The 11,738-nt window shown below is 48.5% G+C and overlaps 1 long non-coding RNA gene across 1 annotated transcript; it reads right to left on the bottom strand.

The window, feature by feature from the left end:
- Window positions 1-6,244: 6,244 nt before the first annotated feature.
- LOC119862751 lies at window positions 6,245-10,941 on the bottom strand. The gene is made up of 2 exons (XR_006274713.1): window positions 10,903-10,941; window positions 6,245-9,777 (listed from the first exon to the last, which is right to left on the bottom strand). It is a non-coding gene; the product is annotated as an uncharacterized LOC119862751 (long non-coding RNA).
- Between the last annotated feature and the right edge of the window lie 797 nt (window positions 10,942-11,738).

Genomic DNA, 11,738 nt, shown 5'->3' with positions numbered 1-11,738 from the left:
GATTGCATCATAGCTTAGCCTAGAATGCAACCAGCTAATGTCATTACCCTACATTTAAAACTAGGAAAAAGGGCAAGTGTGGGTCAGGCTTTGCTAGCACACAGTTCTGTTTCTCAGGTCCCATGGAACTCTCCACTATAAGAGTAACGCTCATGTGGGCAGCAGACAGAACTGTCACCAGGCCAGTCAGAGACTTTGGAACAAACTCCCCCAGGAACATCACAGACCTCGCCACCTTCTGCTCCAAGGGCAAGGTGCATTTCTTGGACCTGCCATCTCTAACATAAACATATAGCAAGAGGTATATTTATGAAACACAAACCCTAAAGCCCTATCAAAACCACATACCATGTGCCTCTCCCCATGGGGAGATGAGAGAACAAACAACATAGGACAGATGTGTAGTCTCATTGCTGAATGCACTACTGCAAGGGATCAGATATTATCCTGTCAGGAGTGTAAACAAAGGGATTCACTCACTGTAGGAGCACCTCCTTGTGGCCATGTATGGCATAGCAGCTCTCTCCCCATATGACACCCGCTGCCAACAGTCAATCAATCGCTGCGGTGGTCTCTCTTCCTACAACTCCGCTCTCCAGCCAGGTCATGCTTTAGTCCACCCCTTCTGGGGTAACAGAGTCCATCCAAGCTATGATCCCATGACCTTACAGCAGGTCTTCTGGCTGTCTCTGGGCTCCGTGGTGCTTACAGCCCTTAGAATCATAGAATCATAGAATCATAGAATATCAGGGTTGGAAGGGACCCCAGAAGGTCATCTAGTCCAACCCCCTGCTCAAAGCAGGACCAAGTCCCAGTTAAATCATCCCAGCTAGGGCTTTGTCAAGCCTGACCTTAAAAACCTCTAAGGAAGGAGATTCTACCACCTCCCTAGGTAACGCATTCCAGTGTTTCACCACCCTCTTAGTGAAAAAGTTTTTCCTAATATCCAATCTAAACCTCCCCCATTGCAACTTGAGACCATTACTCCTCGTTCTGTCATCTGCTACCATTGAGAACAGTCTAGAGCCATCCTCTTTGAAACCCCCTTTCAGGTAGTTGAAAGCAGCTATCAAATCCCCCCTCATTCTTCTCTTCTGCAGACTAAACAATCCCAGCTCCCTCAGCCTCTCCTCATAAGTCATGTGCTCTAGACCCCTAATCATTTTCGTTGCCCTTCGTTGTACTCTTTCCAATTTATCCACATCCTTCCTGTAGTGTGGGGCCCAAAACTGGACACAGTACTCCAGATGAGGCCTCACCAGTGTCGAATAGAGGGGAACGATCACGTCCCTCGATCTGCTCGCTATGCCCCTACTTATACAACCCAAAATGCCATTGGCCTTCTTGGCAACAAGGGCACACTGCTGACTCATATCCAGCTTCTCGTCCACTGTCACCCCTAGGTCCTTTTCCGCAGAACTGCTGCCGAGCCATTCGGTCCCTAGTCTGTAGCGGTGCATTGGATTCTTCCATCCTAAGTGCAGGACCCTGCATTTATCCTTATTGAACCTCATTAGATTTCTTTTGGCCCAATCCTCCAATTTGTCTAGGTCCTTCTGTATCCTATCCCTCCCCTCCAGCGTATCTACCACTCCTCCCAGTTTGGTATCATCCGCAAATTTGCTGAGAGTGCAATCCACACCATCCTCCAGATCATTTATGAAGATATTGAACAAAACGGGCCCCAGGACCGACCCCTGGGGCACTCCACTTGACACCGGCTGCCAACTAGACATGGAGCCATTGATCACTACCCGTTGAGCCCGACAATCTAGCCAGCTTTCTACCCACCTTATAGTGCATTCATCCAGCCCATACTTCCTTAACTTGCTGACAAGAATGCTGTGGGAGACCGTGTCAAAAGCTTTGCTAAAGTCAAGAAACAATACATCCACTGCTTTCCCTTCATCCACAGAACCAGTAATCTCATCATAAAAGGCGATTAGATTAGTCAGGCATGACCTTCCCTTGGTGAATCCATGCTGACTGTTCCTGATCACTTTCCTCTCCTCTAAGTGCTTCAGGATTGATTCTTTGAGGACCTGCTCCATGATTTTTCCAGGGACTGAGGTTAGGCTGACCGGCCTGTAGTTCCCAGGATCCTCCTTCTTCCCTTTTTTAAAGATGGGCACTACATTAGCCTTTTTCCAGTCATCCGGGACTTCCCCCGTTCGCCACGAGTTTTCAAAGATAATGGCCAAGGGCTCTGCAATCACAGCCGCCAATTCCCTCAGCACTCTCGGATGCAATTCGTCCGGCCCCATGGACTTGTGCACGTCCAGCTTTTCTAAATAGTCCCTAACCACCTCTATCTCTACAGAGGGCTGGCCATCTCTTCCCCATTTTGTGTTGCCCAGCACAGCAGTCTGGGAGCTGACCTTGTTAGTGAAAACAGAGGCAAAAAAAGCATTGAGTACATTAGCTTTTTCCACATCCTCTGTCACTAGCTTGCCTCCCTCATTCAGTAAGGGGCCCACACTTTCCTTGGCTTTCTTCTTGTTGCCAACATACCTGAAGAAACCCTTCTTGTTACTCTTGACATCTCTTGCTAGCTGCAGCTCCAGGTGCGATTTGGCCCTCCTGATATCTTTCCTACATGCCCGAGCAATATTTTTATACTCTTCCCTGGTCATATGTCCAACCTTCCACTTCTTGTAAGCTTCTTTTTTATGTTTAAGATCCGCTAGGATTTCACCATTAAGCCAAGCTGGTCGCCTGCCATATTTACTATTCTTTCGAGTCATCGGGATGGTTTGTCCCTGTAACCTCAACAGGGATTCCTTGAAATACAGCCAGCTCTCCTGGACTCCCTTCCCTTTCATGTTAGTCCCCCAGGGGATCCTGGCCATCTGTTCCCTGAGGGAGTCAAAGTCTGCTTTCCTGAAGTCCAGGGTCCGTATCCTGCTGCTTACCTTTCTTCCCTGCGTCAGGATCCTGAACTCAACCAACTCATGGTCACTGCCTCCCAGATTCCCTTGCCCCAGAGGGTTTCACCCTGCCTTCCTTGGTGGCTGGTAGGGAACCCAGGCCCTCTCTCTGCTCTGGGGTCCAGGCCAGGGACCCTGTACCTGGCAGCCAAGGTCTGTTCCCTCAGCCTTCTTGCTGCCTCCCTGGCCTACTTCCTATCTCTTCCATCCCACAGAGCGTGACAGCAGATCCTCGCCCTGCAGCCCCCTTCTGCCACAAACTTCCCCTCTTCATAATAACCAGCCTGCTAGTGCCCAGCTCAGCTTCATGATCAGTTAAGCCTGGCTCCCCTCCAGGTGCAGCCAGATAACATAATTGGCCACTCAGGCTCCCATTAATCCAATCAGTGCTTGTGTGGGGCACACAGCCTCACAGAACCTGAATCGAATCAAATCTGTTAGCTATACCCTTCCTAAGCTCACCCTCCTTTCCTAAAAAGAAAAGGAGTACTTGTGGCACCTTAGAGACTAACAAATTTATTTGAGCATAAGCTTTTGTGAGCTACAGCTCACTTCATCGGATGAGCTGTAGCTCACGAAAGCTTATGCTCAAATAAATTTGTTAGTCTCTAAGGTGCCACAAGTACTCCTTTTCTTTTTGCGAATACAGACTAACACGGCTGCTACTCTGAAACCTCCTTTCCTAGTCAAGCCAGCCCTAGGAGCATTTACCTGCCCAAGCAGGGAATCGCCCTGGGGCTCTGCCCACCCTGCTCTGGTGAAATGAGACAAGCTTCTTTGCACTTCACAAGGAAAGTGCTAATTTTCTGCAATTTGTCACTTTTTAGGGCCAGCTCCTGCCCCCTCCTCTGGGGTTGCGTGGAGGCCTACACCAGATGTTGACTGATTAATTTGCATTAGGGTACCACCGAGAGGCCTCAACAAAGTTCAGGCCCCATAGTGGGATGCTGCAAAGACACAGTGAGAGATAGTCCCTGCCACAAAGAGCTTAGTCTGACTAGTCAAAACAGACCCAGGAGGGGAAGGGCTGGAACATACAAGCAGGGCACTGGTTTGGAAGCATCATGCAGACTCCACAAGTTAGGGTTGCCAGGCATCCAGTTTTTGACCGGAACGCTCAGTCGAAAAGGGACTGCTGACCGGGCCATTAAAAGTCTAGTCAATGGGTGCCCAGGGCTAAGGCAGGCTCCCTGCCTGCCCTAGCACCATGCAGCTCCCAGAAGCGACCACCAGGTCCCTGCACTTTGACACGTCCCTAGACGCATTGGCCCCTAGACCCCAGGAACCACGACCAATGGGAGCTGCGGGGGCAACGCCTGTAGGTGCAAGGGCAGCACACAGAGTCTCCCAGGCTGCCCACATGTCCACGGGCTGCAGAGACCTGGCAGCCGCTTCCAGGAGCCACAGTAAGCACCACCAGGACCCCACACCCTAAACCCTCTTCCCCACCCCAACCCCCTTAGCCAGGCCAGAGTCCCCTCCTTCCTGGACCCTGCACCCTCTTAGCCCCCTGCCCCAGCCCTGAGCCCCCTCCTGCACTCCAAACCCCTCATATCTGACACCACCCCAGAGCCCACACCCCCAGCCAGAGCCCTCACACCCCTCCTGCTCCCTAACCCCTTGCCCCAGTGTGGAGCCCCTTCCTTCATCCCAAACCCCTCATCCCCAGCCCCACCCCAGAGTCCACACTCCCCAGCCAGAATCCTCACCCCTCCCGCACCCTCACCCCCTGCCCCAGCCTGGGTGAAAGTGAGTGAGGGTGCGGGAGAGTGAGTGACAGAAGGAGGGGGAATGGAGCGAGCATGGGTGGGGAAAAGGGGCAAGGCAGGGGTGTTTGGTTTTGTGCTATAGAAAGGTGGCAGCCCTACTCCAGGTTTGGTCTTTTATCTCATCTCTGCATGGGTTTTACTGAGTTACGGCAGCACATGGCTGGGAGGGATTCGCTCCAAGAAGAACAAATGAAGAGGTCTGGAGGAGGGTGCAGGCCACGGGGGGCAGGTGGAACTAGGCTGATGTGAACAAGCTGTGATTGGGAGGGGCTCGTTGGAGCCAGCAGCCAATCAGCAGATGAGATAGAAGGTTTGGGGTCACATGACATCATCAGGTTTCAGAGTAGCAGCCGTGTTAGTCTGTATTCTCAAAAAGAAAAGGAGTACTTGTGGCACCTTAGAGACTAACAAATTTATTAGAGCATAAGCTTTCGTGAGCTACAGCTCACTTCATCGATTTCCGATGCATCCGATGAAGTGAGCTGTAGCTCACGAAAGCTTATGCTCTAATAAATTTGTTAGTCTCTAAGGTGCCACAAGTACTCCTTTTCTTTATGACATCATCAGTGTCCGAAGGTTGCTAGTTAAACTGTTGCTGCAGCTGCTCTGCTGACTTCAGCCTGTTCCTCTTCCCACAGCCTCTCCTTTTTCCCTTGCACCCACATGGCTGGGCACGACACGTGGGTCTTCTCCCAGGGTTCCTGCAGGAGGGCTCCCTGCACGATCTAGGTCCGTGGAAGTCCTGGAGGAAGCACAGGCCTACTAGATTCATCTGCCCCACAGCAGAGGAGTGCACTGGCTGTGTGGGCTGCTGCAGGCACAGAGTGATGCTCCTGCTACTCTGCAGCCTGGGGGAGATTTTCTCTCCTCCCTGGCCTCAGGCGTCATGCTGGGGTGATAGAATTTGTAATTATTGTCCTGGGCTCCACTCAGAAACTGCCTGACAATTTTTGCTAATGAGCCAGGTTATAGCCAAAGCTGTGACAGCTCCTGAGTTCTGGCACCAAAAGCTTCGGCCCATGTGTGTCTGGCACGCACTGATTCCGTCTGCCTCCTGCTAGGGCCACAGACGGTAAGGGTACCTGCAGTGAGGCCTCCCCCACCATCTGTGCCAGTCACAGGGCTCTCTCCCTCCAGGCTTATGGGCGACTTGGGCAGGGGCTGTAGACAGCAGAGTGGCTGAGCCCTGGTGTAGGAAGGTGCTATCCATCACTCCTGAGGCTGCTGGGAAGCAGGTGATTAATAGCAGGAAAAGCAGGAATCGATACAGGGAAAAGGCTGCAGAATCACTAGAGTCCTGACCATGTGGGTTCTGGCCTCCTTCAGCCTCCTCTGATGGGACTCTGAGCTCTGACACTGCCTATCTTTTCAGGATCTCACCACACTGTCCTTTTGTTGCAGCAGGCGTGGGTCTTCCTGGCGTCCATCTCATCCTTCCTTCCATGCTTTTAAAGATGCCTTAGCCCTTGTTCCATCACAATGACTCAGCCCCTATTTACATCCTTCCCTTCCCCTTTATGTTTTTGCATTAAATCCCCTTGGATTTTCAGCATTAGAGTTAGAGAGGGCCAGTTTGGTTATAATGCTCTTGTTGCATTGTACAATGTATTACCCTCCTTTAATTCCATTTGTGCAGCACCAGGAGGATGTGGAGGGGAGGACCATGCTTTAAGAATCATTATTATTAACCTTCTGAACTTCTGCTTTTAGGTTGTGCTGCTGCTTCATCAACCCAAAACGGAACTAATTTAGTGTGAGTGATTTAATCCACACAGGGCAAAAATCTGACTGTCCTCACTTTAAACCAGTGCAGAGCAAAGCAGGAGTGCAGGAAAGTGAAAGCAGAGCCAGATTCTCAGCTGGTGTCAATCACCCTCGCCCCATTGAATTCAGTGGAGTTACAACAATTTGTTCCAACTGTGGCTCTGCCCCAACATCCATTGAAAGGAACTGGCTGCATTCTCATAGTCTCATTTGATTAAAAAAAAACAAAAGAAAAGAACTGCAAGTAGCATATTGATTGTTAGAGGATGACAACAGACCCAACATGCTTAAGCAAGATGACACAAAAAATTCCCAGATGTCTTTATCGTCAGTCAAGACATTTCATTTGATTTCCCCAACAGAGATCTCTAGTTAATCTGTGCTGCATTGTGCAGAATTCTTCACTTCTCAGAAGGGACCAAGTTCATCTAGAAATGAATAAGCCATTTCCTTCTCCAAGAAAGCAATAAGGGTCAGAAAGCGACGAGAGGAAAGCTAAGCAAAGCCAGCATTCCTCATAAAGAATAACATCAAACACCCAAACCTTCTAAGACTTACAGTTCTCTAGTCACAAACCTTTTGGGTCCGCCAGCTAGGTTCCTACTGGAACTAGCAACAGCCATGTCACAGAGGTTGGCCTTACACTTGGAGTTACCGCTGAGTTTGACATGCCCCGTAGGTAAAAAATATGCAAAACTGAATATGAAAAATCCCAATAACAAAATCTTTCAAAGGACAGGGCATAACCAATAAGCAAAGCAATAATTACAGTAAATGAGATGGACAGTGCTCAGAATGTAGGTAGTTAATTATTACTGACCTGCATTACTTTCCATTTCTGCACCTGACCATAAGACCCCTGGGACTCTGGATGGATTCATGGCCTGAATCCACTCTCCAAGAACAGCTCACCTGAACATATCTGCAAAAACTACAAGTGTCTTCTTTAAGCATTCAAGTGGCAAAGAAACAAAGCACAGCCTTGCTGGAATACAGATTACCAGTTGCCCTTCATGCTTTGGGGGTATTTAAAATAAAACAGAAAGGTACAGATGGGTGTTTTGCTCATAAATAAATGTATTTGTGGACCTGAAAGGTAGGTAATATCTGCTTTCTGGGCTAACAAGGCTACCACATTAACCCCTGGGACACTGTGTTATCGAGATGGCCAGCTCCATTGTTGGGCATCCAAATTATAGGAGTCAGAGGTGGAAAAGATCTGCCACTTCTGAGTGACATCTAGTCCATTCCCACAGGCTGACATTGTTAGTGTGGTAGCAGCTGCTGGACAGAAGAATAGTGCAGGTCTGTGGGGTTGCATTTGGGCACAGCACTTCTTCTGAAGGGGGCTTGGGGATTCTTACAGAGCTTTGCTGTTGCTTAGGGCCTGAGGGTTGTGGTGACAGGAAAGGAAATTGGGGGATTCCCACAAAAATAGACTTTTAATAATATATAGCTAGATTCAGGACCTTTTGCATACTGCAGCTGCATACACCCCAGTCCAGAATCAAAAGCGCTATGGAGAGTCACAGGGAATCTGCAGCCATAAGGTTTTGTTTGGCTACTTTGATCTTGAAACTTGATTCAAACTCATTTCCCTATTGTGTAAAGCCAAGGGACTTGCATGGCTCTGTGGGGAGGGGTTTATCACAGAGTACACAGCTACTTCAGCTCATTACACCCAAAAAAGACAACAAGGACTGACACCTTGGATGCTTCATGTTATCAGGCAACATCATCAGTCCAGGATTTTTAACTCATTATTCAACCATGATCTGCTGCAGGAATCAGTGAGTGACACTTGCCCAATATTTCCATGGCATGCTCCCCCTTGTCAGCTGCCAGGCCTCAGCATGCAAAACACATAGGAGCTGGAACAAATGATCCTGGCTGAGAGAAAAGCAGCTGAGATGTCTATAATGAAAATGCAGTGTTTAAAACACTCTTTGAAATTGTTCTCATTTCTTTCCAGCTTATACTAACACCAGCCCTTTGATTTAATTTTTTAATTGATTGTAAAACTGAGAATAATGGTAATGTGATCACACCTTGCCAAGCTGGGCAGCAGGGATAGAGACTGCTTGTTTAGCTAACCAATTGCAGATGGGAAAGAGAATGTGCTACCAGGATGATAAGGTGTTACAGGCAGGTAGCTCACCTCTGAAATACAGGCTGGGGGTCTGGAAAGGATCTAGGGCTTCCTTCACTTAGACACAGTACACTGTTCTCTCTATAGAACAGAACAGACTCACATTTGTACTGTGTGCTGCTGCACAGGCTGTTATGCCAACAATGTGACAGAACTGCACTTTGATCTCTTCACTCCCAAAAATGCTGGGCCTAGCGACACAGCATAGGAAAGAGCATCTCTTCCCTTTCCTCTGACCTCACTTCCACAGTCAAGAGCTTCCCAGAAACTCACATACATGATCTTCGGTGCTAGGTCAGTTATGAGCAGAGTGAGCATCAGCTTTCTTCTGAGCAAGTGGGTACTGCACTGGCTGAACAGTATTCTGCAAGAACACCCAAACTCCAAGCCTGCTGCTGTCCCCCAGGAGGGTTTGGTCCATAACTATGCAGACTGTAAGGTCTGTGGGGCAGCAACCATGTGTTTCATACACGGCCAAGCACAATCAGTGCATAACAAAGACACGGTAATTGTGGTGCAGGCTTAAGAGCTGGACGAGGAGAACTGGATGCCTTCTCCTCTTACTCTGTTTGCTTCCCGGGCAGACGTGTTGCAGTTTCATGAGTGTGCTGTATTCTCTCTCATGTGATCTTTGTTTTACTCATTTCAATCACCATTTGAGAGTGGGAGAGGGCAGGCGCTGTAGAAACCCTGGGCTCAGACATTCCCAGTGAATGGGGTATTCCTGACTATGGCTATTCCAGGAGCTGTAAGGAAAGATGGAAAGCAGAGACTCACATACTTGGTTCTTGTGATACTGTCACAATCTAAAGTACTCCAGAGCCAGTAACTCACATTCAGATAGAATCCTCTCCTGCTACCCAAATCACGAGGCAGGGAAATCTACTCTGTGCTGGGCAGACAACAGCCAGGGCATGCAACTCACCCAGCTGTCCATAATTGCATGAAAATGGTTCGTGAGGACAACACAAGCACCTGGATTGAGGCACCTTCTCTTCTGTTCGCCCCACTCTTCGCCATCTTGTGGCTTTGTGGCTAAGCACGGTCTGAATAGGGATGAACGCTGTGTAACTTCATGGCTGGAAAGCCTGGAAGGGCAGGAGAGAATCCCCACTTTCTGCAGTAAGGTGCCCAAGCTGCTTGGCACACGGAAGCTAATGGATGAAATCTGTAAGGTATACAAACTGTCATTATCCTTCTTGGGAAACTCATTACAATAATGGCCTAATCATTGTGATTCCCACTTGTATTACTTGTAATAGGCCATCCGCAGTAATACCAAATGAGCTAAAGTTCTTCTATAGGATTTCCCCTGCAGGTTAGCATTATGGGCTTGATGTAAGTGTATGTCCATCTCTGCTTCTGATGTTGAGGAGGAAAGTCATTCCCCAAGTCAGGGGATTAATTAACTGAAATAACCCCTTCGTCTGGGTCTCCCAGGTGACTAGTCTCTCAGTGAAAAAGCATCTTATATTTTTTTAAATTGTAAGCTCCTTGGGGCAGGGACTCTATTTAGTCTTGCACAGAACTGAGCACGTTGTCAGCACTTAATCTATGCAGTAAGATTCCAGGATTGTCACTCTGAAGCCTAGAATGTCTGTTGAGTCAATGTGGAGGGACAGAAACAGGTACAAGCATGTTTGAGGGCTCTTTTATTTAGAATATCACCAGGCTCAGTCATCACTTGGATTTGCTGTCTGTTACCATCCATTTTTTAAGTTCTCACCCATTTTGCTTCTATGAGTTACACCCATGTGGTGTATGGCTGCAGAAAGGCATGTCCCTAGGCCATGCCAAGAGTCCTAGACCATTGTGATATCAGAGGTAACTCACCAATCACCACCCTTGCTCTACAGCTAATCTGAATGCAACAATTTCATTGTTGTCTGAGGCAGACTGTACAGATGGTGGAGAACTTGGTCCAAATGCCACCCCCCTCCTACATCACGTGCCTTCAGTTACTCGTCAATAACGTGGTCACAAACCTGAAGACACAAAACTTGTCTGATGAACTGGGTAGATTCCTAACCAGAGGGGAGATAGAGATAAATGCAAAGATAAGAGAAGTATAAGAGCTATGGGAAAGATGCAAGACTTGGCTAATATGTTACTGGTTAATTAGCATCTACAAGAGCCAAATTCTTCATTCTGTGGCTCTGAGCAGCTTTGTCTCCTGGCTGCCGATATCCCTTCTCAACAAAGATGGAGGCTATTTGTTTATTGTAGGATTCTGCTCAGCCTCTGAGGACAAGAGAGCAAAAGACAAATGTTGGATCAAGAAAGAGAAGCCCACCTTATTAGTAGCCTTCCACTGCTGATCAGCTACTGAGCTACTTTTTTTTTTGCTTGGGCACTTGCACTCTCAGAGCTTGGGGTGGCAAATTTTTTTGCTTGGGGTGGCAAAAAACCTAGAGCCAGCCCTGCTCACGGCAGCTGCACTGCCAGCTTTTGCCATCCCCCCTACCTATCAACATCTCTTCCATCCTATGGAGAGTGGGCTTTCCCAGGGCTTGGGGCAGGAGGGTGACTGGGACCTGTGCCTGGACACCGCCCTGTCCTGAGTACAGACAATAGCCCTGATCCATGTGCAGGACAAAGGACATGTGGGGACTGAATTTCTTCCCACTTATACCAGGCTCTCTCTGTCCAACTGGGACATCACTGCAACGCTTCTCACCCCGCCTACCAGGCCAGAGACTGCTTGCTGAGACAAGATGCATGAGGGCGGCTGGACAGACCTCCTTGAAACACACAGTAAAAGCGCACACAACCCTTGAAAATGAGTGACATGGAAAATACTACTGGAGCCAGCACTTCTATCTCCAAGATACAGGCATAGCAATGGAAGCCACTGAACAGGGTCTGCAGGCAAATGATAGGAACAGCAAAGAGACTCACCCCACCCTTTGTACCTCAGCTAGGAGTAAACTGCAGAGCCCCAAGCAACTATTATTAAATACACAAAACACCAGTGCAAAGAACAAACATCAAAGGCCACAGGATTCCTCCCGCAGCGTTTACTCTAATGCAGTATTTTCTGTCCCAGTTTTTCTGGTGGGATGTGTAGTTTACTATGCCCCTGTCTGTTGTAAATAGAACGTGCATGCAGCCAGGTTAATGTTGCTGTTG

Source organism: Dermochelys coriacea, chromosome 10 (genome assembly GCF_009764565.3).
Source record: "Dermochelys coriacea isolate rDerCor1 chromosome 10, rDerCor1.pri.v4, whole genome shotgun sequence".
NCBI classification, from domain to species: Eukaryota; Metazoa; Chordata; order Testudines; family Dermochelyidae; genus Dermochelys; species Dermochelys coriacea.
This window is presented reverse-complemented; position numbering and strand designations above follow the sequence as displayed.